This window comes from Parus major, chromosome 12 (assembly GCF_001522545.3).
Source record: "Parus major isolate Abel chromosome 12, Parus_major1.1, whole genome shotgun sequence".
Lineage (NCBI taxonomy): Eukaryota > Metazoa > Chordata > Aves > Passeriformes > Paridae > Parus > Parus major.
In genome coordinates this window covers 16640705-16666099 of record NC_031781.1, presented here as the reverse complement: position 1 = coordinate 16666099, position 25395 = coordinate 16640705, and the positions used below count along the sequence as shown (strand labels likewise).

Below are 25395 nucleotides of genomic sequence, written 5' to 3'. Positions count from 1 at the left end.
GCAGATAATTGGCTCCAGCGTTTGCTGCACTTGCATCCCAGTGACAAAATGGTGTCACTGGTACACAGGAGAGCTGTCCCGCCGTGTGTGCTCCACCTTGTGCTGCTGCCCAGCCTGGGGGACACGGGGACAAAGCCTTGGACAGCCTCTTTTGGTCACCCTCCAGAGGGTGCTGGGGTAAGACCCCTCCTGTGCTGCCTCTCCTGGTGGGGTTACCCTCCCTGAGAAGCCCCTTGGTCCCTTTGGTGCCATGCACAAGGTGGTTGTGCCTTTTCCAGCTGTCCCCATCCCCCAGGAGCCTGGCATGGGGAGTTTTCCATGCCCACTCCTCTTACCTGCCTCCTCCTGATTGCCTCTCTTAATAACTGGGGTGAGAGGAGGGGCAATTTAGTTTGGGAAAACAAGAATCATCTCATTCTGCAGCAAAACTGGAAAGCCAGTGTAAGAAATCTTTCAAACCCAGGAAATCTGCATAATTAAATTGTGTAGGAATTGGGAGCACAAATTGTTTTTTTTAAATAAATTCAGGTTTCTATTATATATTTAATATCCCTCTGTGTGTTGGAAAGTGCATTTCAATTCAAAGATTATAAAACCCAAGAAATTCATACATCAGTGAATTGTGATTTTTTTTTTTTGTTAAGTTTCCATTTTTTTTATTTTTTTTTTCCCCAGAGGTAGCATAATTACCATGTCATTTAACAAAGATTGTAATAGCTGTTCAGTTTTTACCGACTGGTATAGTAAACAGTTGAATAAACCCATATGGCAGCTCAAAGTGTGCATAGAGGAGAGAGATTCTTACCATTTCCTTCATGTCTGAATTACCAACCTCACTGATACGACCGAGATCCCCAAATGGGGACCAATCCCAGCCTTCTTCAGTCATGCAAAAATTTCTCAGTGCTCTGTCACATATGAATCAATTGATTTTAATCATGGTGGTTAGGTAATTAATTATTTCTTTGTGCCTATAAAGTATGCATGGCAAGTGTGGAGTTATATGCAAGGTACATGCCCCAATTTAAAGCACTCTCTGAATTTGCCTAATGCCTCTTTAGTAAATGTAAATAATGCCTGGGGTTGGAATCTCAATATCCAGGTATGGTTAAAGACTGAGGCCCTTCTAAGGCTGGCATGGGTGAGGTGTGGCATCGCTGGGTGCTGTGTCAGCCCCGTGGCACTGCTTCTAATGTCACTTTGTGTCTGGTCTCAGGGTGGCAAACCGAAGGACCAGAGTGTTTCAAAGCATGCACTTGAAATACCAGGTTGAATTATGGATGTGTGGCCAACCAGCATCTGGAGTAAGATGAAGTGTTCGAGTAACGTGCCCTCTGGATACCTTAAAAAATAAAAGCAATGAGAAGAAGGATTGTTAACTCCCTCCAAATGCCGCCTTGAACAAAGAAAAAGACGCGCGCTATTCCTCCTAAAATTCACTTACTTCCAGTTATCTTAAAATTTTCATGTCACATAATAGCTTTAAAATACCTTCTGAATGCATTAGACTCTCTAGGTGCTTAGGAAATATTGCAGAATAATAATATGAAATGACCAAGCATTGAGCATTCCCACTGGAAAGGAGCAGTTGGCCCAAACTGGTGCTTGTGTTCATCTTAACCCTGATGTACGACCAGCCCTCCACCATAATTCTATCAAGAGATGGTAAGTTGCCTAGCAATGTGCTGACTGCAGAGGGTACGTGTCGAGCTAATTCAGTTTTTGTTCTCGTTTTCCTTGAGAGTTCAGCTTAAAGGAGTGATCCTTTCTCCGGCTGCAGCAAGAGCCACTTCTCGGCGGTCTCTCTTGTTCCCCACTCGAGTGTCCCTGGTGATGGCAGGAATTCATTCCCCACCGTACGCGCCTTAAAGGTTTCCTGCTTATTGAGTAACCAAATGTGGTTTCTGCTGATTGTGTTGACTGAATACGTTGGGCCTTTGGAAGAGGCAAGGGTTTTATTTAAAGCAGAGCGTTTAGTTGTATACCATTTTATGGCAGCCAAAGGTCATCTGGGGTAAGCAGCCAGAACAGTGAATTGCTTCATTGCAGCACCTCAGAAAATGAGAGAGAAAGATACAGTAAAAGGTTTGAACAAATTGCTCGTAGTTAGAAATTTTTAGTCGAGGAACTGGTGCTGTGTATGTTTTTAAATTGGAGATAACCATGCTTGTAGGATAAATTAAGTTAAGAATGGAACAAATCAAAATAATGGGGTGGTACTAAAAGGCTGGTGGTGCTGCTGGCGGCGCTGAACAGGGAGCAGACAGCGCGTCAGGGACCTGCCGTGTCCCTGCCCTTCCCACGTGGATTTGTGGGGACCTTTCCTTGTGATAGTGCCCCTCTTCTCCCTCAGCCCTCCCCTCTGGCTCCTGGTTACAGAAAGGGCTGGATTTGCCCTGTGATGCCAAGGAGCAGGAGCCAGAGGGGTTTGTCTGGGGAGCAGGAGCGGGCTCCCCCGGGCTGTGCTGCCCCAGATGTGTGTCAGAGGGCTGGGGGAGCTCCAGGAGCCCAGCCTGGCATCCCTTGGCAGAGCTGCACGGAGGGAGAGGTAGCAGCAGCCCAGAGATGTCACTTCTGTCCTTGCAGGGTCTCCCTTGCTCCTCATGGCATCGGTGGCTCCAGAAAGACTTTGTTTTTCTGAAACTTTTCTGTCCGTGGAACTTTCTCTGTGGCAGGGGGAGGAGAGAAGAAGTAATTTTAACAATTTAATAAAGTACATAATGTAAGTTTTATAAGCTGGTGTGAATGCTCCTAAGTATTTTGGTCTTTTTTCATAACACAATGAACCTAATATTGGTAAAAATACAGATCTTAGCTGCCACCATAAAGAGAGGCTAGATTTAATAAACAGTTATGAATGTTGGCAGCTGCCTATCAGATTGTATAACATCGGCTATAGCACATGAAGACAGTGTCAACTTACATTTTATCTCAGAAGTATTTTCAAAGCATTTATTTTGCTTTCTCTTGAGTCCTTAACCTAATTCAAGTTATATAATTGGCGGAATATTTTTCCACACCGCTAATTGGCTGGCTGCCAGCGTGGAAACCATTGTATGACTTGATGATGATCAGGAATTAACATGACATTTGCGTGGTGGTAATGGAATACATTAGTAATGTAATTCATGACTGTAAGAAAGAGACCATCATCTCCCACCTCTGATCAGCAGGAGGGGCTGGGAGGATGATGAAATGCTCCCAGCAGGCACCTCACAGCAGTGGCTGGCCAATCTCGATGTCAAATTTAGTTTTAAATTCTTCAGACAAAGCTGTAATGCTTACCAATTAATTACTACAAATGTCAATTAAAAATCTACCAAATAATGCAGTAAGATTAAATTTCAATTAAAAAAATTACATTTAACAAGGAAGATACAACATTATTTTAATGAATTCTGCTGAAGGTGACAGTTTATCTAGATATATTTATACCGTGTAGGTGGATCTAAATTCATTGGATGATGTTAACCATGTTACTCAGTGTACATATTAGTTTTGAAAATTATTTCGACTTTGGCTATGTCCTGGAGGAGCTGGGGCATCAGGGGGCATTTCTCATCACCAAGAGAAGGGGGAATTTCACGCCTTCTCAGTAAAAAAATCTCACACCTAAACTGAAGGCTTTAGTGCAGAATTCTATCCTGACCAAATTTGTTGTATTTTTCGTTGCTTTCTGTTCAGAAAAACAAACAGCATTTTTGTTGTGGCAATAGAGCAAGCCCTGAGTTTTCTACGTCTGTAATGGTTTCTTGGGACAGTTTTTCAAGTAATATGTTTGATCATACAAATAATACCTATGATTCCAATAAGTCACATAACAGGAAAAGATTCTGCTTTGGGAAGGTGGTGAACTTAAAGTCCTGAGCAGAGCTTTTATCTGCAAGGCTTCACCCTGGCTCAGTAGAGCTTGTGAATGCATGATCAAAATCACCTCGTTGATACTTGAGATGCTTGAAGAGATATTTTGAGCCAGGAGTGGCACAGCAGAGATGTCATGGGACACGTGAAGTTGTGAGTTTGCAGGTGTGTGTACCACGAATTCTTGCAAAGCACCTGTACCTCTCTGGATGCAGAGCACTAACAGAGCAAAGATCTTTCTTGTAGCTGGAGTTTTGTGTGAGAGCAGCTTTGTTTTTATTGCTCAGGGCAGTTTTTAGGCTGTTGGAGATGGAGGTGCTTTGGGAAGCCATGAGTGCCTGCACTCACCAACGTGGCACAGGGGCAGAGCTGGGCTGTGCAAATGGCTATCTTGGTATTAAAGTATTTATGACATCTGAAAATTACTTTATCAGCTTCCTTGAACTTTTCTGAGAGCTTTTATTATGTTTTCACACCGTCACATCCGGTAAGAGGGAAGACATAATTGAAGAAGCAGGTTGTATGTGTCAAGGCAGTGTGGAAAGAAGTCCCTCTCAGGGACCAGAGGCTCCTTTTCCTTGGCACTGTTGTGTCTGAAGCTATCAAATTTCATCAGGTTTTAGCTTAAAGTAAAATATAGAAAAATACAATGTGCATGCAGAAAATCAGAGAAGCCAAACAATTGCTCATGCAGGTTAAAGTAGTGATAATTCTATTTAGTAGTCAGGTCCCTTAGATGCTGCTCAGGCTTTGCCCATTGGTGGGTGAATGCAGCAGGCATGATCTGTCTCACTGCTGCAGTTCAGGTACCTCTGGGTATTGGTAACAGCTTTACAGGATCATAACTGCTTTGTGCTATTATCTGATAAAACTAGCACCAGCAGGAGATGGGAGACAGCCTTTTTTTTCCTATAAGGGCCTCAGAAATGGATGATGTGGAGGTGTAAGAGCAGTGGAAACATTCTCTCACCAGTCCTCACAGGCAGAAAGGTGATGGAGAGGAAGTTAGAGCAAGGCAGAATCATTTCCTCACCAACAGCCAGAAAGCTTTAAACAAGGAGGCAGAGAGGGAAGAGTGGGAGCACATAACATCTTTCTGCCAAGAGATAATGGTGTCAGGAGCTTGTGGGTTTGGGGCACCCACTGGTCAGACGATTAGGTGGCAGCTGGAGCTCCTGCTCTTAAAAACCCATTTTTTCCAGGGTCTTTCAGCTGTATAGAGGACCAGTCATTTTCTGTTTTGAGTCCCAGGAGGAAGCTCTTGCTCTGGCTGTTTTTTGAGAAGAGGTGTACCTGGTACAGCAGGAAGAGAGCACCGTCTGTATCACAGGTTCTGCTGCTCCCATGTGGAGCTTGTGCCCATCCCAAGCACTCATGGTACCTGGGCTCCTCATTGGGGTGTCCCACAACGAACCCTGTGCCCATCCTGAGCACTTGAGGTGCTCTCTGGTCTCCTCCAGATTTCCTCCAGGTGAAAATTTCTGCCTTTGGTAGGGAAATGCTTCTGTCTTTCTGTAAGAGTTGGCCAAACACCTTGAAGGAAGAGTCTTTGACTTTGGAGAAAATATTTATATCTCTTTGGGTTTTTCCTTTTTTTTCCTTAGTGTAGGGTTATGTCAGCTATATTACATTGAGGGAACACTCAGCTGGGGGAGGAAACTTAAATAAGCTGCCCTCATATTGCCAGTTTATTCCCAGCTTTCATCCACTGATTTACATGCCATCTGAAATAAAAATAGCCAGACTTCAGTAGTTTGTTTACCTTTGCTGGTATCACTGTGGGGCGACCCGAGGAGATGTAAAAACTGTTCTGGCTCTGACATTTGCATGAGCCGTGAGGTTGGGTGAGAGGAGACAGACGCTGCGCAAAGTGAAAAGGCAACAGGGTTTATTAAGTCTTCGTCTTACCCTGGTTTATAATATTTAGACAAGAGCAAATATCTCCAGGGAGGCCTTGTGAAATGAGAGACCAGAAAAAGCTCTACGAGCTGATGGCAGATTCTGTCCTCGTCAGGTGGGGTTGGGTGGTGGGATGCTGAGGAGGGGGCTGAGAGGGTCAGGCACACATGGGGGGTCCGGGGTTGCTGCTTGGGGAGGAGGATGTGGACTTGTGTAGGACCAAGTCTTTACACTGTCATCATGATAATGCTCCAGGGGGGAACAGCCTGAAATGCTCTTTGTCTTCATTAATACTTCTTCCCAGCAGAGCCTTAAGAGATCGTTCTCACATTTAGATGTACAAGGAAACTGAATATAGAGTTGTTTGTCATGAAAATCCCATTTATATACAGCGGCTGTAAAATCCCAGATGCTGAGCGTGGAGGGAGGCTGCTCTGTCATCAGCCAGTCGAGGGGAGAGTTGACTATAAAACCGAGCTGTAATTCCCTCTTGACAGGGGTGTGGTAGTTGTGTCTTCAAACAACTTCAAGAGCCTGCCCTGCCAAGCCTTTATGGGTTTTGTTCTCACAAGCCAGGTAATAGATAAATCTGAGCAAGGAGATAGATACAGATATAGATATATATGAAAGGAAGACCTTTGCTCTAGGAAAACATCCATCATTGCTTTTTCAGGCTTTTTCAGGATTTCAGTGCAGAGCATCTGAAGTGTTGGGGGTCCTTCAGTTGCAAAGGAGGTGCCATGGGCCTGGGGCTGCTCTGGACATCTCCCAAGCATTCAATATCCCCTTGATTCCAGGGCAGCAGGATGTGACCCTCACAGAAAGACAGATGGCACTGGGGAGCTTGATGCTTATTGTTTTCAGCAGAGCTCTACTGGAACCAATAAAGTTGCCGCCACCACTGCTCGGAGCAAAAGTGGCTACAGCTGAACAAGAGACACAAAATTATCAATTAAAAAAGACATCGCCAAGCCCATTATTTTACTGTTGAACAAACATCCTCCTTCCCAGTCTTGTTTTTTCCCCACATGGAGTGAATCTTTGGGATATTAATGATCCACTGTCATGTTTGTTTAACATATTTTTTTGACAATGCCTTTTTAGGGTCGAAGCCTGAAGTTTTGCTCCGTGTGTTTCAGCTAGGGAAAACTCCCAGTGTCTCAATGGGGCCTCTTCTGAAACAAATGAAGACTAATTTTTCTCAACTTAATTGGGAATTTCATCTGAATAAACAGAAAAAGGCCTGGGCTTTGTTTATATAAAATATCATGAAAATGCTGTTCTGCTGAGCAGCTGAATTGCTGCTGGCAGGCTGGTTCTCACTCAGGAGATTTATCATTAAATTGGTGGCCAGAGCCCTCCACAACGGCTCAATTCTCACATGGACCACCACAACCCCATGTTCTCCTGCCCTCCTGCTACATCCCTTGCTTTTCCTGGATCATTGCAGACACTTGGGCACAGCTTGGGAGCTAAAGACAGTGTCATTTTGGGAGATTTGGCCTTACCCTGAAATTTCCATGTTTTTGTGGGTTTAAGTCAAACCTTAATACTACTTCAGCATAATGTTTTTGTAGTTTAATGTTCTTACAGTTTTTTACAGTGTTTCTTTTAAATTCTGTCACTGAAGTGTATGAGAGTTGACAAGTGTAAATATGTAGTTAGACAATTTCAAAAGTGTATTATTTACTGATCGACCATAATGGCTCCAAAGGAACCATTATACTCAATCATATCATGTCACTCTGTGGCACTTATTATGATGGTAATATGGATATGCATATTATTTTTTTTTAAAGCATGAGAAGCGTTATTGTGCATGTGTAAAAGCTGCTTTTAATTGTCAGTAATGCTCTGAGCTTTTTTTAATACCAAGAATTTAAACCACCTATGGCTACCAGCCTGCAAATAGTGGAAGCAAAAATCCATGTCTTTAAGGAGATGGAAAAAGCTGTGCTTGATATTTACAGCAATGCAACTGTGCATCTCCTTAATATGGCTCTTTTACATCTTTGTTAGATCTGGGGACAACCTAGAACCCCAACCTGAGAGCTTGGCAGGTAAAAACTTTCCATTTTATCTCTGCAGCTTTCATCTGCTCCTGTAAGCTCTTTCCCTGACTTCCTAATTGTGTTTGCAGCATCAGCAAATGGGCAATCTGAAAATACCACGCAGTACAAGTCACGTTAATTCTAGGACCTTTTTACTTTAAGGTGTCACAGAAGATGTCTTTTTGTAGCACCAGGGCAGAGAAAGAAGGAGAGAAGGCAGAATGAGAGCAGAATGTGAACACTGAACCATGTAAAATAAAAGAAAGAGACAAGCAGAGAGCTGGGAGGGTGAAATATGCTCCAGCCTTTCTGAAGAGCTGGTTTCAGGAGAGAGAGAGGGAAGCAAGAGAACACAAGCAGGAGCTTGCTTGCTGGAAAATGTCTTTTGTGGAGAAGATGGGAGGAGAGTTTGAGTTTTAACTGACTAGAGGTGAGGAGCTAAGGTGCGAATTTGGCATGGCGCACGGCAGATCGATCGTGGAGCAATAATTAGAGAGAGGAGGAGGAATCAGAAGTGTTTCTTAACTTAGAAACAAGGATGTGACTGGCTGCTGGCTGTTGCTACTTGGAAGCAGGTAAAAAAGAAAGGAATCTGTTGGGCAAAGTCCTCATTGCAGAAGACACAATGAGTGTGAAATCCAGCTTGTGGTTGTTGAAGGGAGATGTGGGAAAGGAAAACCCAGTGTTGGCCAAGAGATCTGCATTGTCTGGCAGGGCAGTGACCCCTCTGCAGGAGCTGTTTTGGGTCTGAGTCCTCCCTGGGTGTGTCAGTGGGGAAACCTCCCACTGGAAATGCATTTTGTTGTAGATATGGAAGATTAACCATAAGATGCTAGAATGAGACAAATTTGAACAGATCAGGACAAGAAGGACATGTAATCTTGAACTGGTAACAGCCAGATTTCCTTGCAATACTTTAAAAATAAATAAAAGTAACAAGTTTTATGTCATTGGGGTTTTTTTGGGGGGGTGCTATTTTTGGGGAATTTTTTTGTTTGTTTGGGTTTTTGTTGTTGGGCTTTTTGCTAATTCTGCAGTTATTCTAACTTGACTCTCTTTCTGAAATTGTATTAAAACCAGTTGTTCTCCTTTGAAATACTGAGCAAGAAACATAAAAAACAAATAAACATACTCTTACTATTTCTGTCCTTGACCTAAATAAACAGCTGTATAGTCAGTCTTGTATTTGTGAAAAGTCTGGGGCAAGTTGAACATGATTTTTGAGGTGGTTCTTGGTTAGAAAAGTTACTTGTTGAAGTCTCATCACCCAAAACAAAAAATATTGGTGTTTCTGCTGGGATCATTAGTTTAATAGTCTGAATAAATGGTATAACTGCCAGTTTGTATAAGAAGATGGAATTTATGAAGCTACAGTGCATTTGTACACACACATGCACTAGCACACAACACTTGTTGATGATTCAGAGAAGGAGTAGAGTAATTCAGCTCTTGGACTGCCTCACGTGTGATTGGCTTCCTTTCTGGGGGACTTATTTTAGGGAAAAATCAATGTCAACTGAAAAACATTCCATTCTGAAAAGACAAAAATTCCCCTACTTGTGAAAATGTGTCTTGGCAGCTGATTTAACTTATGATACAAGATTTAACACTTTTCACTAAACATGAATTTTTTACCATGGCAACAGCTACGTTACGGGCCACATGTTGGAGACTTGCATGTTGTTGCAGAAACTTGTAGCTCTCCACATTTAGCCGAGTCCTTGTTTCCACCAGCAGAAGGAGCCCACTCCTGCAGCTGTTTTGGGCACAGATCTCCTGGTGGGGCCCATGGGCATCCCCCTGCCCTCACTAGGGTGATGCTCTGCCGGGTGTACTTTGGGTGATGTGTGGGTAAAGCACTTGGTGACAGAATAACCCAGGAAAACTCATGGTTTTGCCTCCCATTTGCCTTCCCCGCGGCAGGGTGGGAAGAGCTTTCTAAGAGACTCATTTCTCCAGATTCTCTTCCCTGTGCCCCTCCCCATCACCCCTCGGACACAGGCAGCTCAGCCCCACTTTGCCACGTGCCGTGTCCCCCTGCTCCTCTCTCAGCTCCTTCTCACCTCTCTTGGTGGTGGAGGGGCTTCTCGGGCCATGTTAATTGAACCATGCTCATCAGGGACTTGATAAAAGCAGGATGGAGCCCTGGCAGATGGCAGCCCTTGACAAGAGGGGTGTGTGGCTGGGCTGGGGCTCCCGAGGTGCTGGGCTGGAGCACAAAGTTCCTGCCTGTGGAGCTGTGAAAAGAGCAGGCCAACATCAGCAAAGGGATAGATGGCTTCTGATGGTTGAGGCTGGGTTTTTTCCCCTCAAACAGAACCAGATGATCATTCAGTAAAACTGTAAATCCTAGCTACAAAGGACTAGGTGTGAAACAGTAAGAGAATTTAAGTTTATAGATAATTGCAAACATATGCAGGTACCTTGAGTAGGAGCAGTTTTATTTAATCTTACAAGTTAGGAATAGTATAAATTCTCTTGGTTTAGGTCAAAGCTAACAAAGGGTTATGCAGAAAGTCCTGGTTCCAGAGGTGAAAACTCTCAATTCAGGTGTTTCTTGTACCTTTCTCTGAAGTGCCTGGTCTTGGCCATTACTCAGCAATGACCAAGCACATTAATATGCCTTTCTGGACACTACTGGGACCTTTGCCCTTTTTCTTTAATGCAAAACAGCTCAATTTAAATGAAACCACCTATGCAAAGCAGCAGCTTAACATGGTGGGGATACTCATCCCCATCAGTTCTGGGCAGTGGTGGCACAGTGAAGAGTGTCCTCTACACACCCAGTTCTGCTGGTCCAGTGTCCCCAGAACAGCTCCTTCTCTTGGCTGTAATACTGGTTTAAATCTGGCCTTTACTTGGTGTGAATTCTCCAAGCTGTGCTGGTCCAGAACTTAAATAATTTGCTTCTCTTTTTAGCATCATGTCTTTTAAAGGTGTTATATTTGTTTCCATTTAGCGTTAAATTAAAATTAAATGGTTCTGCTTTGTAGATGTAATAGTGTACAAATATATCTATTTTTAAATCCTTTTAGCCCATGTCTATGTGACTAAGAAAAAAGCAGCAGAGTAGGGGCCTCTGATTTTTGTTTTACTTGAATCAAACACCCTATTGGGATTTCAATTATAAGTGAATGTTACACTTGTTTGTTACTAAGGTGACTACAGTGTCAAGGTTATGTGGATGTTGTAGTATTACAAATGCAGAAATAATGCAAAAAAGAAAAATAGTTGTGTTGGCTAAAATCATCTTATTCCTATAGCATAAAGTTGCACACTGTCCTACATTTCAATTCTTGTTCTATTAAATTACCTGTTTAATAATTTGAATCCAGTGTTATTTTTATATTATATTGCAAATGTGTGACTGTGAGGTTATTTTTAAGATATATTTATTAAGGGAATGAATACAATAAGACAAGTCATTGCAGCCCACATACAGTTCCTTGACTTCTCATTTTATGATGTTTCAATTGCATATGATTACCGAATATAAGTTTTAACTTTTATGGGGGTTCATTAGAGATGCAGCTGTGTAGAGATGAAATTCAATAGAATCTGATCATTTTTTTAAGCTCTAAAAGTGTAGTGAGATGGAGCAACTTGATGTAGCATAACTCAAACTTCTGACTTTGACCTAGGGTGCATAAATTGTGGGGTCTTCAAGGGCATAGCAGGGCTGCAGTGGAAATTTGCTGCTGATGGGCAGAAGAAGGGCACTAATATGAGGTCTGTGTCTTTGGGGTGTGGTAGACCAGAGCACCTCAAATGAAAGGCAGTGGCCTTTTTTTCTGGGTAGGACAAAGAGAAGAAGTGATGTCCTTGCTTGGGGCCAAGAATAGCATTAAATGCTTTTTGCTCCTGTGTGAATCAACACTGTGGTGGAGAAATATGTTTTCAGTAAATCCATGCTGTTTTTCTTCTTAATAGAGAATTTAAGTAAAGTGAACTCCTCAAAAACTGATATTGAAAGCAATCTTAGTGAGCAAGTGCTGAGAAAACAACTTTTGGGGCACATTTAAAGGAATAGATGTAGTAAATGAGTAAATTTACCCTGTGGTTAAATGCTGCAGTGCTTTGTGTGAATACTAAACAGGAATATATCCCATCACATACAGTTTTTCCCTAATTTATTAGCATAATATGTTTGTTTTTAATGCATAGGAATGTAAACATTTGGAATGGAATGATGATATCTTTTAGCAGGAGGAACCCCTGTTCAAAACTCTTAGTGCCATTAGCTGTTGGGGGAAAAGTTATTTCATGACACAGATGATTTCTTTCCAAACATCAGCTCTCCAAAGGTTGCAATCCCAGGTCCAGAGAAAAGACAGCCTTGTCTGGGCATGGGAGGACTCAAGGGTGACTTGAATGCAAGACTTGAAAAAGCTCTTCTGTGTGATTAAAGCTGCACCTGGACCTCGTGTCCTTGCTTAGTTTAAGTATTTGCTGCTGCTTATGGCTTCTCCAGGTAGGGCCTTGTGGGGTGGAAAAGCTGTATTTGCCTAACCTCAGAGCAGAAAACACCTCAGGTTTATTGGGAAGCCGGTTCTTGCCTGTGGGGAGAAGAGAGGAGGGAAGGGCAGTGGCACTGGGGAGCACGGGTGTGTTGTTTTCATCCTGCCCATGGAACACCATGCCCAGAGAAATGGTGTTCCTGGGCCATGCCTCCTCCCACGGCAAGGGAAAACAGATGAAAAGCAATGAAGCACACAATTACATAATGAAAAACAATAAAATGCATTTTCTAATATGTACTACTAGTGACCAGATGACTTTATTAAAAACCTAAATGTGATTACGTTTCCAAGTATTGTGCTGTGTGATGAACTCCGGGGAAAAACTGACAAACAGCTGAGAAGGAGAAGACTTCTTGTTTAATATAAACCTCAGACTTTGAAGTGACACATAGCAGGGAATAAATGTCCATCATCTATCAAATGAGGTTTGAACGGTTTAGGTCACACTAGACAAACAGTTCTCACCCTAAAACCTTCTTTTCATCTTCATTCATCAACAACACCTTAAGCTTGTGCCCCTCTTTTTCTTTTCCACTCTCTCAAAAAACAATAATCTACTTGATGCCTACAAATCACTTCTGGCTGGCACTCGTTAGGCGAGTTATGAGCTGTGGCTGCTGCTGCTCCCTTCGGAGCTGCCTCCTGTGCGGGGAGAAGAGGGGGCTGGAGGTTTGGGAAGAGGCGGAGGAGGGAGAAGTGCTGCAGAAATGGTGGCTGTAGACAAGGCAGGCAGGGAGCAGATAGAGCTGAGTGAGGTAAGAGACACAGCTGGCAAGGAGGATTCCTGTATGGCACATGACTTTCTTCAACTGGAGATGGGAACCAGTGGCTTTGCTGATGTTTTTGCTGTCTGTGTAGCAAACTCCAAAACAGCTGGGTTTGGAGCCTTAAAACACAAAGGCAAACCTCTGTTAGCAGGCTGGGGAGGTTTGTTCTCTCCTGCAGAATCCTCAAGCTGCCCTGGTGGGTGCTAAAACCCAGAAGCTCATCTTCGATTTGCTTTCTTAGTCTCAGACTAACTTAATCACTGTGCCTTGTAATTTCTTCCTGTTGCTTCCCGTGATGTCCTTGGCTGGACTGTGCATGAGGCGCTCAAATCATATTTCCTAGTAGGAAACTACCTCTCTTACACTAATCCTTGTCCAATAACTCCTAATTTTGATTCTTGGACTTTCCCAACTTACGGGATGCTTCTTGGATTAATTTCTCTGTGGCACAGTTTCCCCTCCCTGCATTGCTTTCTTGTTCCTTCCTCACTGGTTCTTTTTTCTTTCTAAGATACTCTTCTGACTCCATCCCCAACAGCCTGGAAGTGATTTGTGGAGCAGCTCAGTCCCCTGGTTTTCAGAGGCCACAGACTGTTTTCTCTTGTTTTCTGCCTTCCTCCTTTTTTTTTTCTGTGGTTCTGGGAAACAGTCTGGCAGGCACGGCTTCCTCACAGCCACTGGCTGATGTTAATCCATGGGACTGCAGGGGATGTGGGTAGCAGCAAAGATCTGTTTGAAGGCAGAATTTTGTATGGAAATTTCAGTAAGTCTGGCAAGGAGAGCTTGTTGGAAGGGCACAGACAGTCTAGGGGAGAGAAGTGAGCATTTTGATTGCAACATAAGTTGATTTTTTTTTCCCCCCCATCTCCATTTTAAGCATTGCTTCATCTTATACTAAATGTGGGATTTGGATGGTGCCACCATCCATGGTGTTGTGGCCCAGCATCAGGGACCATGGTGGGGAGGTCTCTCACCCACCCAGCCCATCTCTGGCATCCTGGAGTCACTGTCCCATGCTCAGCACCCTCTGGCCATATTCTCAGGGGAGTTTTGGGTATCATTACTCTTTGAAATTCATCACAGTGATGTAAAATCTGCAGGGTATGGCTGGTGGTGGGCTGGGGGAGCTCCAGGTGGAACCAGGAAATCTGAAGCCTCATTAATGAGGGAAGGAGGATTCACCCATTTGTGGGAACTGGTCACACATCATGGAGTATCACAAGGTAAGCCAATTTCCTACCCCAATACCTTCTTTTTCACTTCTCTCCTTTGCAGTTCGAAAACCATAAATCACCTATTTGAAATGTATTTAAGGAGAATATTTCCCCCTGAATTCCTCCTTAATGCTTGGTAGCGAGTACAGTTGGGATCATTCATGTGCTGTAGCAAGAGAAAAATTCTTCTTTGATACTGTGTCTTCATTTTAGACAGTTTCCTCTTTTACTCTGTTCTTAGATGATAATTCTGAGTCCTTAGATGCTGCTCATTCTGTCACAAAAAGAAAATGCAAAACAGGATATTTTAATATTAGTAATAATGAATGTTTACATGATTAGCTCAATTACTTTGTTCAGTTTGACATTTTGTCATTGTGGACCTGTCTTCCTCCCTCTTTTAAAGTGCGTTAGTAGTGATGGGAAGTGCAGGGGTGGGGCTGTGATCTGGGTCTTGCTGAGCATCTCCCTGGTAGGAACAGGGCCTCTTACCCCTTACAGCACCCACCACCTCAGGCAGAATTGCCAGCACATCTCCTTGCCCTGGACTTATTTGAACACTCATTAAAATACAAGTCTTTGAGAAGTTTTATCCTAAAAATATGTATTTTGCCTGTAAAATGAAAAAGACGGATCTTCCATGTGGCCCTTTTAAGTCTGCATGAGACTGGGTCATTCACTGGTCTAGAAATTCTCCTTTGTGAATCAACTCTGTGGTGTAAGTATAAGTGGTTCATCCAACCTATAACTGCTGTTGTCTGACACATTTATTTTACAGATTTTGGGTGTACGTAGTTAGGAAAAATATTGTTCTGCAAAGATGGTTTCTGGCCAAAAAGAAAAAGAGAGTTGTGGAGGTTCTGGTGATATTGGAAGAAAAACACCTCGGTGGGTTTTGTTCTTGGTGTTTTTACTGAAGAAGAAGCAGCAAGGATAACTGTGTTAGCAGCAGGGTGCCACTGCATGATCGAGAAGCTGAAGGAATGGCTCGTTTTCCTGTTATGTCACTGCTTTGGCTTTCTCATTCTTGTTCCTCTGTTTCTTCAGAAAGGCCCTGCAGCCTGCAGATAACTGAAATTAAATTAGTATTGATAAAACATTAGACACTCCTATTAATATTGACAGTCTGTCAATACTGTTGTGCTACTTTTGTAATACGGGATGTTAACGGATAATGCTTTAAATAAAAACACACTAATCTTATAATCACTGAACGTGTAGCGGGGTCTCGGCTCAGCTCATCCTCCCCTGAGCTCCCCCAGCCCTGCCTGCCAGCCCTGCCTGCCTCCAGCTCCCCTTGGAGCCCCGGAGGGTCGGGAATGTTGTTCCCTCTTGGCTCCATCCCACAGCCGGGGAGTTGGGGCGAGGCAGAGGGGATGGTGTTCAGGTGTAAAGCTGGGATGGGGATGGGGATCTCCCCGTGGCTGGGAGGGTGCTGGGGTTGGGTTCAAGAGCTGTGTGTCTGCTGCACACAGCTCTGGGGGGCTGTGGGTGAGTGCAGCCCCGACTGTGGGGCCGCTCCCAGAACAATGGAGGTTTGGTCCTGTGGTTGCTCGTGGTGTTTGATGGGGTGCTGCTCTCCCTGGCTGCCTGTGCCCACGAAGTTTGGGGCAGGAGGCAGCACAAGGATGACTTCAGGTTCTGATGTAAGGCAGCAAACCTCAATTCCCTGTTGGACCGTGCTGGCTGAGCGTGCAGAGGGTGAGAATACGTGAGGTCAAAGCAGTGCCCTCAATCTGTGGTTCTTGTCCTAATACTTAGCACATGTTAGCAGCTCCACATTTCATCTGAACTTTTTTTTCCCTTTTAAGTCCATCATGAAAATCACTGTGTTCATCAGAGCTAAAGTTATTTGTTAAATGGCCTAAAAAATACGCATTAAACAATAATGATTACTTTGGTAAACACAGATGTCCTGGTATTACGCAGCGGGTTTTGTACACGAATTTGTACGTGTCTGTGAAACTTGAATTTGCCATCTACCTTGAAAAATGGGAACCACAGTCCACATTAATTGGTTCTCCCTGAGCCCCTCGCTCCACCTGCTGTGCTGCTGCAATCTCCTGGTGCAGTGCAGAAATCCGTGGTGCACAGGACGGGCTCAGCCACCAGCAGGTTGGCACTTGCAGATGTGTGCCCATCGTGGGAGGTAGCAGGCAGCAGTCTTAACTTCTGCCTCTTTGTTTCCCAACTCTGAGGATATTTTTAAAAGGGGGAGGGAAAACCCTTTATCTTGCTGAAAACCATCTAGTGATGATCAGTTATTCACCACATTATTAATGCTTATTTGGACGTTGCTTGGACTGCTGGGTTTAGCAGCTTCCCCGTTATGTATTGAATAAAATGAAATACATGTCACAACAGCGGTGCTATGATGCTGACAACCGTCCTTGGCTGTGCATCTCATTAGAGAGAGATACATTTTTCTTTGTTGTGTATCTGTGAATGACAGAAGTTGACAAACATCTCTTAAGAAGTTGCTGTTGGGAGAAAGTTACATTTATGGCGAAAAACCCGAGAAGAAACTGCTTGTTACGAAGGTAAATAATTATTTCCCCACACTTGTGTTTCGTAAATTGCCCTCCTCTGTCACAGTCAGTACTTTTTACTTTGTTATTGCATGTATGTTGAAGGAGATCCTCCCCTGGATCACTTGCTCTTGGAAAGAAATATTGGAGGGTTCAAAGCTCAGTTTGTATTGAAACTTGGACTTAAAACAGGATGAAAATCTTCGTTTTTCACAGTTTTAAAGACTGAATTGGTTCTCATATTGTAACAATGTACATTGATTCCCAGGGGACAGCTGAATTTTTCCATAATGTTTTTCTGGGGGCAAAGAGTATTAACTTGACAGAGGAAAGATACTCAGGAGGAGAACTACCAGGTAGGGGCCTGCTTGCTGTCAGCCAAAGAGTGAAGCTGTACTTTAAATCACCATATCTCAGATGCATGATATGTTTGCATAATGCATCTCAGCCTGCATTTCTGCAGGCTGTTGGCACTGTCCACTCTCTGTGCCTGCCTGACTTCAGGGCAGGAGCAATGACTGCCTGCAGTGATGGTCTGCGTGTGCTTTGGGATCTTTGGACCATCAGTGGGACAGCTGAGGAGCAGCAAGAAGTCAGGATGATTTTTTTAAAAAGAATACTTTCCAAAGTGAAGAATTGAGATGTTCACCATCCTGGTTAAAATGGCTCCTACCTATTCATAATGAATCAGAAAAAAAGATGTTGCATATTCAGTTGTGTTTGCATGACTCCCTGGATTTCACAGGCGTTGTGTGAGTGCCAAGGCAGTGCTGTGTTGACCCACAGAAATCTGAGAACAGTTGAGAAACCAGTGGGAAGAGGCAAGTGTGGACGTGCAGAAGGGAGAAGAGGCAGGGAGGAAGCAGGCTGGAATCCTTTTTTCCTGCTGTCCCTCCATTTCCAATGTGTGATGGAGCAGTGGTCGTGCTGCCCTTTCCCAAAAACATCTGTGCTGCTGCAAGGAAGCTCTGCTGCTTCTGGGGTCAGTCTGTGATGCATGGTCTAGTTGGACTTTTTTCCTTTCTTTTTTTCATCTAGACCCATTCACCTTTCAGCATCCTGAAGCTGAGAACACATTCTCTGCAAGAAATTGTCATTTAGGGAGAAGTCTGTATTTGAGGAGTTCTCAGCTTACACTCACCCTTGTGTCTGAAATTGTTTTACTTCTGTTCCAAGTAACACCTAAAATTGCCACTTAACCTTGCAGGCACTTGGTTAAGTCTGTATTTTTGATTGCAGTAGCTGGGGTGGAGTTTCCTTTGGGAATTAAGGAGTAGGAAGTGTTGTTTGTAGTTTTTTGTTGGGGTTTTTGCTGACTGGTGCTAATGTGTAGGTGTGGATGTGCTGCTGTTTTTGTAATACTTTTATTGTTTATGGAATTGTTAGTTAATTGATGGTAACAATGCCTGGAGCCTGGGAGAGGTATTCTTTTATGTTTGCTCAGATCAGAACAAGTAAATAATTTTATAACTTAAAAAGAGATTCGAGATGATTCTTCTCAGTTTATTTACCTTGCAGGTTTGCATCAAGTATTTCCACAGCTTGTTATCAAATTTCCCCAAATTAATTAATTAGTATTATTTCTAACAAAAAAACTGATGAGAAGAATGCTTTATTTTTATTTTTTTTTTTAGGATTCAGTAGGATGTAGGTGGAGCCCCCCAGGATGGACCCAGGAGCTCAGGAGCAGGTGCTGCACCTGAACTTGCTCTAACCTAGTTGGTGTGGACGTGGTGAGGTCTCAAGTTGATTTGAAATAATTGCCATGTGAAAACTAGAAGGCAGTAGGGATTCTGATGGATGAAACTGCATTTTGGAACTCTGTTAATTGCTTCACGGTTTACTCAGACTAAAACCTACTTGGTGACTTTGTCTTCCACATTTATCCAATGAAATAAAATTCAAACCAGCCCACAAGCCAGAGAATGTTTTTTATTTATGTGCAGTGTAGTTCCATCTGGTCCACGTTAAGGACCCCAAAAATATATGTGATTAGCTTTATAGTTCACTGCTAAAGGTAGCAAAGCTGGCTTTAAACATCTTTCCCATTTTCAGCTTGCATCTCAAAACATTTGCTGGCATTTCCTGACTATGATTACCAACCAAAGATTTTCCTGGTTGTCTTTTCACTTTTAAAAGTATGTTTCATAGTTTCCCTGCTTAAAATATCACTGAAGCCTCTGCTGTTCCCTTTATAACTCTTATGCTAAATATCCATCTTTGTGAAGACTGGTCAGTCTCAAACCCCAAAGCTCAGTGTTAGGAAATGTCAGATAACATACACAATTAAAGTAGTAAAATTTGTAACTATCACCAGCTCTGAGCTCATGCTCAATAAAATGAAATGCCATGTATTAGAAATAATGCAAAAGGTGAGCTGTGCTGCTTCACAACAATTAAGTAGAGGATTTCATGTAGTTACCAAAAGCCACCTCAGAAATGCCCATGGAGTGAACAAAGAAGGCTTAACATCATCAGCTCACCCCACTTGAAATTTTTGGTGTTGGCCAATCAAAGCCCTGTATTTCCACTTACCAAGTGGCTGAGACCTTGAAGAGATAGAAGAAATACCTTTATTGCTCTTAAGCCAAGTTGTCTTCTTTTGCATCGCTGCTGTAACAAATCCATGTTTATATTTGGAGTTACTCCATGCTGGAAAACATCACAATTCTTGAGTGGTTTGGTGCAGCCCCAGCACTACCACAACCCCCAAAAAAGGTTAAGAACCCCAAATTTATGCACTGCCAAGTTTTTTTCTGCCTGTGCCATATTTGCTTTTGGAAAACTTGGAGCTGAAGTGGAGAACTGCTGCTGGTTTTGCTGCAGCATGTCCCAAACACCACCGTGGCACAAGGTTCTGTGGCTGCCTGTTTCTGAAATACAATTTGAGCAAGAATTCTAGCATCTGCAGGGCTCAGAGCTCATTCAGCAAACCCATGCTATCAGCAGGCTCTCAGGGCCTAGAAAACCACCCAGTTCTCTGCAGAGACACAGCAGACCAGCAACCTGAACCAGGTTTGCTTCACCTTGATGCTGCTGATGGAGACAAGACCCAAGCATGAGGTGTGGACATCACTCTCCGTCCCCTTAATTAGTAGACAATACTCCAGTACCTACCACACAGCATCCAGCTTGTGTGAGCAGCCTGGAGAATATGTTCCATGTGCAGTTATCCCTGTGCATGGGGGTAATTTGGGGAATTTTCCCTGAAAGTTCAGTATTTAGACCTTGAGGAGATAGGCTCTTAACCTCAAGAATGTCCAGAAGTGCATAGCAAGAAGTGCCAAGGATTTTCAGGAGTTGAGCTGGAGGTGTTGTTTGAAGTTAACCATATTTTATTTTCTCAAACCCTTTCTTGGGACTTAATTTATATAGCACTGTGATGGGCATGTATAAACATTGTGATCAGGTTACAGTATGAGTGAAATAGGTAGACTCGTTTTCTTTTTCTTTTCTCACTATAAAAATGTAAGAAATTCAATTGCTTACCCCATAAAATGCACATTTCTGCTACAGATTAGTCATATTTTAATGAGGCTGTTACTTATACAGTAGTACATTAGCAAAGTGTGCTTTGATTTTTATGTAGCCAATGTTTACACACTGGTTCAGAGAGGCCTGACTGTTATTCCCCCTAATTCCTAAGATGGGATATTTGGGTTGAAAAGCTGTCTATATGAGATTGGGACATTTCTGGGTTACACACAGGTGCCAGTAATTTGGGGAATGGGTCCAGGCTCGGGACCCCAAAAGCTGCGTCTGAGCTGCTCCACAGCAGCAAGGTGGGGGCTGTCCCCAAGCTGCTGGGTGCAGGAGCCAAATCCTGCACAGAGCTGGGGTGTAAAGAGATTTTCTAAGTTTCTGGCTCCCTTTTATTGCACCTTCTCTGGAAGAATCAGCAGTGAAGCGGAGCAGAAAGCCCGGCAGCGGGATGAAGACATCCTCTGTCCATCTCTGCCTGTGAAGCTGAACTGAAGCCTTCCTGCGCTGCTTAAAATTGTGATTTTGGATAAAAGGCTGTGTAATAACTTGAGAAATGTGTGAGAAGATCTCGTGTTAATACTGTATAAACCTTCTTTAACTTCAGGAAGCTTAAAATCAAATTTGGCAGAGCTTACAAGGGCAGTGAATATGGAGCCACTCGACTCTGGTAACCGAGAGAATTGGCTGACAAACCTGCAGTATTTTGATTTTTTTTTTTTTTATAATGCTCTTTGCATTTTTGAAAGTATTTACTTGTGTGTACATATACATATTTGACTTTACCTGTATGTTAAAATTTAAGTCCAGTGTCTGTGCAAAGATTTTCCCATTTCTTTGGGGAAATGGAATGAGGAGAGTATTACAGTGCAATTTAGATTCCCTGGGTTTCAGGTTTTTTTAAAAAAAAAGAGGTAATAAGGGAGGTTAATTGTGGAACTAGGAGGCTCCACTGACTCATCTTCTGAATAAAGAAATTCAGATGTGTTGTGACCTCAAGAAAGTGAATTTTTAGAGCAGTTGAAGTTAGAAATCTGGGATAAATTCGGGTATTTGAAAGTCATGGTAACAACCATTTGTAAGAGCGTATCATGCTCTATAGTAAGATTGCATAAGGGCACAGGAGGAAGCATCTGATTTTTTACATTTTTTTTTTCCCTTTTGGCATTCTGTTTGTGACAATTACATGACTCTCTATTAACTGTGTGTGGAAGAAAGCAGTGTTATGAAATGAGGAGAGATTTCCTTCATCTGTTACTCTCTAGGTAATTTTTGTGCTTTTTCCAGTATTTAAGTACCTCTTAACTGCTTGCTGTCCATCTGTATACCATTCATAGTACTGTAAACTAGTATATGTAGCATGACCTTGTAATTTGTGAGACCTTGCTTTGTTTGTGCATCTGCCAGTACAATATGTTGTCTTTCCTTAAAATGCAAATATGCTCCACGCAGCACAGAGCTCCTTAGTCAATAAATAAATGGAGGTAAAAAACTGTACCTAATACCCATTTAATTTAAATTCATTTTATAAACATAAAGACGCCTTTTAAGAGAAGCTTTAATTCAGACTAGCACCTTGATTTGTGGTTGCCATGGAGAATCAAATCTGTCATTTGACAAGAAAAGTCACCCATTTATGACAGCACTTTATCTTGTCTCTCCAGGGGAAGAAAATGTCAAAAGTGAGAGCAGAAAAAATAAAGCCTTGAAACACCAGAATTTCTTGATTTCATTTTTATTATTCAGCTATCATATCCTTTCTGATAATAGCAACTTGGTGAAAATAAATAATGTTCCTACAGTAAAATCAAATATTTCCTATTGGAATGGACAGGGCTCTTTGTGATTGTCAGTGCTGTGAAGTCTGGCAAGAAATAGTGTTATTAGATAAACCCACAGTGCCCAAATCCCATTTTCTTTTCATTACAGTGTCAAAATAATTATACCTGTGTAATTTGGGTAAGAAATTTTAGAATAAGTAAAACGGTCCATTGGAAAAGATTGCTTTAAGCTTGTGTTCACTATAGGGTGGGGTTTTTTGCATGATGAAGGAAAGAAAAAAAATATTTAAAAAAAAAATTTGTATAATTTCATTTGAATAAAAATGTCTGGTTACTCTTTCATGTTCTGTGCAGCCAGAGGAGACGGCAAGTGCTGTGTTCTGCTGGGGTTTTTACATCCACGCAGCTTTTGTAAAAGAGAGTTAAAAGAGCCAGGAGTTTTAACACTTTTTGATTCTCAGGTGAAAAATCTCTGTGGAGTTTCAAAGACAGTAGATAAAATTGATGATTATCTGAAATTTTTTTTATTTTTTTTTTGAAGTGTTTTTATTTTGTAGGATTAAGAGATGGGAAGAATCAGGTACTTTCAGGAATATAATTAGCTATCGCAAGTGTTTACGCGTGTACATTTAATCCTTATAGACACTCAGTTGCCCCCAGGGGAGAAACACTTACTGTAGCATTGCATTACTTTTTACATAAATCTAAAAAGTGCCGTTGAAATAACGAGACTAAAATAATCCACTCTGCGCCTCTTTCTTGAGACGGCGTTTGTGCCTTTCACAGTGTTACGGGGTTTGATGTGGTTCAGGAGTAATCTTGTATCAATGAGATAGCATTATAATAGAAAGTCCTTTAGTGGTTTAGTGTAAATATTGGGCTGGTAGGGGAGCTGCTTGCTGGAGCCGCTGTGCCTGCAAGAGATTACAAAAAGGGAGAGAAAGGAAAGGGTCGGAGGCTCTTTTTTTTTTTTATCCTTGAAATTGGCTGGCGGTGCTGGATCCATAGCCAAAGCTAGTTGGGATCTGCTGTGAGAAAACAGGCAGCACAATAGTTCCCTATTCCTGCCTTCATGCGGAGTCTGAAGCCAAATCCTGCTCTTAAATACTTATGTGTAACTCAGCGTGCCTTCACCAGGCACTGCCATGCCTGCCCGCTGGAAGTAAGTGATGTGTTGTATCCTGGGGGTCTTTAAAAAATGTACGTGGTTGCAAATGTCACCTTCGTGGGGAAATAGTTGCAATTTGGATTTTTTTTTAATTTTTTTTTTTTTTTAAATGTTGGTTTTTAACACGTATTAGCATCATGTCATAGGAAGTGTGTTAGCATGGGCTACCAGAATGTGATAACTTAGGGGATTTTTTATGAGACCATCTGGAATAAAAGAGGGTGAATTAAAGATGCTCTCTGGGGTTATGGAATCTTAAAGATATTAAAAGGTCTGATTTCCATAATGTCTGCCTCTCCTTTTGCCCAACTGTTGATATAATCTGCTTTAAAATCGATTTGCTGTCATCGTGTAATCAAAGCCTTAATTGCATCATCATTGACTTCAGCATTTTTTGCTGATAAATTTGTGTGACTGATGGTGAAAAATGTTGTGAAAAAAGAAACAAGTGTTTTAAATAATTTTGCTGGATGTGCTGTCTCTTGCATATGGACACTGAATTTCACAGGTAGTCCAAGAGTCTTTGAATTTCAGTGAAAGATGGGAAAACGTTTTCTTGTGTTCAAAACCTTGAGGTCTGATACCCCAAACTGTTTAACTTGTTAAAGTAGGAATAAAAGATCAGTATTTAGCATGGCCTTATCAAAGCTGTATTTTAAAACATAAAGTCCATTTCAAGTTGTAACTTTATAGAAGTTGTTCTTAAAAAATAGTAATTTTAAAAAAGGGATGGTGGGGGTAAATCTGTGTCCGTATTCACCGCGAGGTTATTCCCCAAAGCACGGAATTAATCCCCCATAAGCTCTGTCCAGGCGAAGACCAAATAGAGTTTAAATATTTTTATAAAACAAAAAATTGTGAGTAATGTGTCGCTCTGGCTTCTGACGAATGCCATCTGAAATGGCTGATATCCTGTCCTGAAAATCACAGATGGAAACTTCATCTCAGCACAGTGCTACGGCAAGAATGAAATGAAAGTAGCAGAGTCTCATTTACATTTCAGAAATAGTTCTCGGTAGTTTCCTGTTCAATCCACCAGATTTTCTGGTGTACCTGACGCTGGTTGTTCCCCACACTGAAATGGCAGTGCTTTCGCTCTGACCCTTGGAGAATTGTGAGCGTGTAGGTGATGCTCTTGCTTTACCAAGGGATGCAGTTTGCTGCAGCGAGCCCCTGTGCAGCGATAACTGCACGAAGCAGCAGCGGCTGTTTGATGCTGTTCCCACAAAGGTTAACTCCTTCCTTTTGGCTTTCGCTGTTCTCTTCAGTCAGAGCAACAGCAGAGCGAGCTTTTCTCAACTGAGTTTTTGCTGGTCTATTTAAATTTCATTTTTGTTTTATTAACCTGTCTTTGGAAACGCCCTGGACTCTGAGAGTCTGAGATATAAAATAGCAACACTCGCCTGTTGTTTCTGTGAGGGGGGAAGTCAAAGTAAACACGTACTTTGAGAAGAGAACATACACCGGCTGCTAATAAGACTGTATTGACTGTAAATGGCTTTTATGGGAGTCTTTGAAAGAGAAGAAAGTGCAAATTACTGGGGAGGATGGAGAATGCCATAGATCAGGGTAAAAATGTGATACTTGGCAGTTTCTGTGTATTAGTGCAGCCCCTTCCTCAGCATATAATACCATGTAAGTATTGAACAAAACTGAGATATGACACTTCTGAACAACACCTGTGACTTTCTCCAACATATACAGGGCCAGAAATTAAGGTGCTGGGAGTGTGGCAAGTCTTCTGAGAGCACCCACTGACCTCACCAAGTCTCTTCAGCTGCCCAAGCAAACCCAAACGGGTGCATAATGGACAGGAATGACAGCAGAGCTCATTGCCATATAAAGAATTGTTCTTTTTTAACGTATGGGTGCATGTGTGTGTGTGTGTGTGTATTTTTAACAGAGCTTCAGTGTCTCTGTGCAGGAGCTGTCACTGGTGAGGGGAAGCCAGGGCAGGCACACAGCACGGAGGGTCCTGCCCAGGTGCCGTGGGGGAGGACGAGTCCCACAGAGCCTCAGCATCCTCCTGGTGTGGTTCCATGTGTGGTTCTGTGGCCTCAGGGGGAAGTGGGTACCCTGAGAAGCAGTGGGAGATCCTGGTTTCTCTCACTGCTTTGGAGTCAGTG

General features: G+C 42.5%; 1 protein-coding gene across 9 annotated transcripts in view; it reads left to right on the top strand.

Moving 5' to 3' along the window:
• FOXP1 (forkhead box P1) overlaps nucleotides 1-25395 on the top strand; it is a 373214-nt gene that overhangs the window by 41268 nt on the left and 306551 nt on the right. The gene's annotated exons all lie outside the window — the stretch shown is intronic.